A 3272-nucleotide genomic window follows, 5' to 3' on the forward strand; every position below is an offset into this window, starting at 1 on the left:
TTCCTTCCCTTTGAACAGTTTCTTCCCTTTTCTGGTATCTATTGTACTTTTCCAATTTTATTTACCCTTTCAGGTTCTTACACTAGGGAGACAAAGTGATGTTTACCCATGTGGGTCTGATTTATTTTACTTATAACTATGGTCTCTAGTTGCATGCCTTTACCTAGAAAAGCCTCAAGTTTACCCTTTTTATAGCTGAGTAATAGTCCATTGTCTAAAAATACCACATCATTTTTATCCATTCTTCAAGAGTTGGTGGCATTTGGGTTGTTTCCAAGATGGAGCTATGATAAATTGTTCTGCTATAAACATGGGTACACATATATCGCTCTGCACTATTTTCATCTCTTCTGGAAAAATTCCCAGGTGGGAAGTAGCTGGGTTGAGTAGGACCTCCAGTCCTTGGTCATTCAAGAAATGAGATTAAAACAACACTGAGATTCCATCTCACCCCAGAAAGAAAGACTATCATCAAGAAGTCAGCCAATAACAAATGCTGGGGGAAAAGGAACTCTTCTCCCCTGTTGGTGGGAGCACAGACTAGTGCAAGCCCTGTGGAAATCAATGTGCAGATTCCTCACAAAACTACAGATAAACTTTTACAATGAGATCCCAGGAGGACAAGAATTAAACTGTGCATTCCATGAGGTGCCAGGGACTTGGGTAAGCACTTTGAAGTCATTTTCCAGCTGATATCCAGTGACCTCTCTGACACTACTAGGGTGACTTCCCACTCATATAGTCATCTGGGAGGAAAAGGGCCTAGACATTCTCAACCACTCCACCCATCAGAGAGAGGGAGCGGCGACTGTGCCGAGCACTACTCTAAATGCTGGCGACTCCAGAGTCGGAACAAGACACCCAAGTAGCTCACCTGCATCAGATCTGCTCTGGAGCTATCACGGAGGAGCTTGGCAGAGCTGATTATTAAAATCGGAGGAATTCTGCAAGTTGGTTGTTAAATCACTGATAACTGGAAATTAGGGATGTCAGGTATAACGACATCATGCAAATCAGCAGGTCGCACAAATCAGAACGTTCTTTGAAGGCCAATTTATTTTTCATATTAAATTTATTATTACACTTTAGATATAATTATGGTCCCATTCATCATAGGGAATTTTTTCCTGTACATGGTATTCCTTGATTTGTCTCCTTTCCCTCCACTCCCTCCAACTTCTTGTCCCCTCCTTATTCATAAAGCTTTATTTACATTTAATTCTCATGCTTTTTCTCTTCCTTGCTTCCTTCCTTCCCCTTCCTCATTCCTCTTTACCTTTGAACAATTTCTTCCTATTTCACAATACTTATTATACATTTGGGGTTTATTTACACTTGCATTTTCTAACATAGAAAGATAATGTGATATTTATACATACATATGTATCCAATTTATTTGATTTAAAGGTATGGTCTCTTCCCTGGTAAGCGCAAGGGTCTGAGTTCAATCCTCAGTTCCACCCAAAAAAAGGTATGGTCTCAAGGTGCATTCACTTTTCTAAAAATACATCAGGTTTATCCTTCTTCATGGCATACTAGTACTCCATTTAAAAAAAAACCATCATGTTATCCACTCATTGGTTGATGGGCATTTGGGTTGTTTCTAAGATTTAACTATTACGAGCTGTGCTGCTATAAACATGGGAGTGCATAGGTGGCTATGGTATGATGCTTTTTCCATGATAGTGAGACACTACAGAGTAGTGAGTGGGAAAAACTCTTAACCAGCTTTTTCTCAGACACGGGATTACTATTAGAACATATAAAGAATTAAAAAATCAGACCTCCCAAATTTAAAGACCCAACACCAAAAAAATGGACATCTGAGATGAAGAAGTACAAATGACAAATAAATATTTTTTTTTAAGTTTGATATCACTGGTCATTTGAGAGATGCAAATTAAAGCGATGCTAAGATTCCATCTCACTCAAGAAATAATGCATATGGCTTTTTCTGCTGGTGAACACCACGGAGGAAGCACTGTCAGTCTCTCTTCCCACTGCCGTCACGTCTAAGAGTCTCTCAAGGTGCGCAAACAGCTGAGGAAGCTCTTCATTGGAGGGCTGAGCTTTGAAACAACCAATGAGAGTCTGAGGAGCCATTCTGAGCAATCGGGAGCACTCAGACTGCGTGGCAATGAGAGACCCGAACACCAAGCGTTCCAGGGGCTTTGGGTTTGTCACCTCTGCCACTGTGGAGGAGGTGGATGCAGCCACGAATGCAAGGCCACACAACGTGGATGGAAGAGCTGTGGAACCAAAGAGAGCTGTCTCAAGAGAAGATTCTCAAAGACCAGGTGCCCACTGAACGGTGAAGAAGATCTTTGTTGGTGGCATTAAAGGAGATACTGAAGAACATCACCTACGAGATTATTTTGAACAATATGGAAAAATCAAAGTGATTGAAGTTATGACCGACTGAGGCAGTGGAAAGAAGAGGGGCTTTGCTTTTGTAACCTTTGATGACCATGATTCTGTGGACAAGATTGTCATTCAAAAATACCACACTGTGAATGACCACAACTGTGAAGTGAGGAAAGCCCTGTCCAAGCAGGAGACAGCTACTGCTTCATCTAGCCAAAGAGGTCGAAGTGGTTCTGGAAATTTTGGTGGTGGTCATGGAGGAGGTTTTGGTGGCAATGACAGTTTTGGTCGTGGAGGAAATTTCAGTGGTCGAGGTGGCTTTGGTGGCAGCCATGGTGGGGGAGGATATGGTGGCAGCAGAGATGGCTACAATGGATTTGGTAATGATGGAAGCAATTATGGAGGTGGTGGAAGCTATAATGAATTTGCCAATTACAACAGTCAGCCTTCAAATTTTGGACCCATGAAGGGAGGAAACTTTGGAGGCAGAAGCTCTGGGCCCTATGGTGGTAGAGGCCAATATTTTACCAAACCACGAAATCAAGGTGGCTATGGTGGCTCCAGCAGCAGCAGTAGCTATGGCAGTGGCAGAAGGTTTTAAACACTTGCAGGAAACAGAGCTTAGCAGGAGAGGAGAGCCAGAAAAGTGACAGGGAAGCTACAGGTCACAACAGATTTGTGAACTCAGCCAAGCACAGTGGTGGCAGGGCCTCGCTGCTACAAAGAAAACATGTTTTAGACAATACTCATGCATATGGCAAAAAACTTGAGGACTGTATTTATGACTAATTGTATAACAGGTCATTTTAGTTTCTGTTCTGTGTGTAAAGCATTCCAACAAAAGGTTTTAATGTAGACCTTTTTTTGGACCCATGCTTTTGATTTCTAAACATAACAGTCTGATCATG

At 41.9% G+C, this 3272-nt stretch overlaps 1 pseudogene; it reads left to right on the plus strand.

Annotated features, from left to right (window-relative positions):
- LOC101561111 overlaps nucleotides 1-2965 on the plus strand; it is a 28059-nt pseudogene extending 25094 nt beyond the window's left edge.
- The last annotated feature ends 307 nt before the right edge of the window (nucleotides 2966-3272 follow it).

This window comes from Octodon degus, unplaced genomic scaffold (assembly GCF_000260255.1).
Source record: "Octodon degus isolate 3935 unplaced genomic scaffold, OctDeg1.0 scaffold00043, whole genome shotgun sequence".
Classification (NCBI taxonomy): Eukaryota; Metazoa; Chordata; class Mammalia; order Rodentia; family Octodontidae; genus Octodon; species Octodon degus.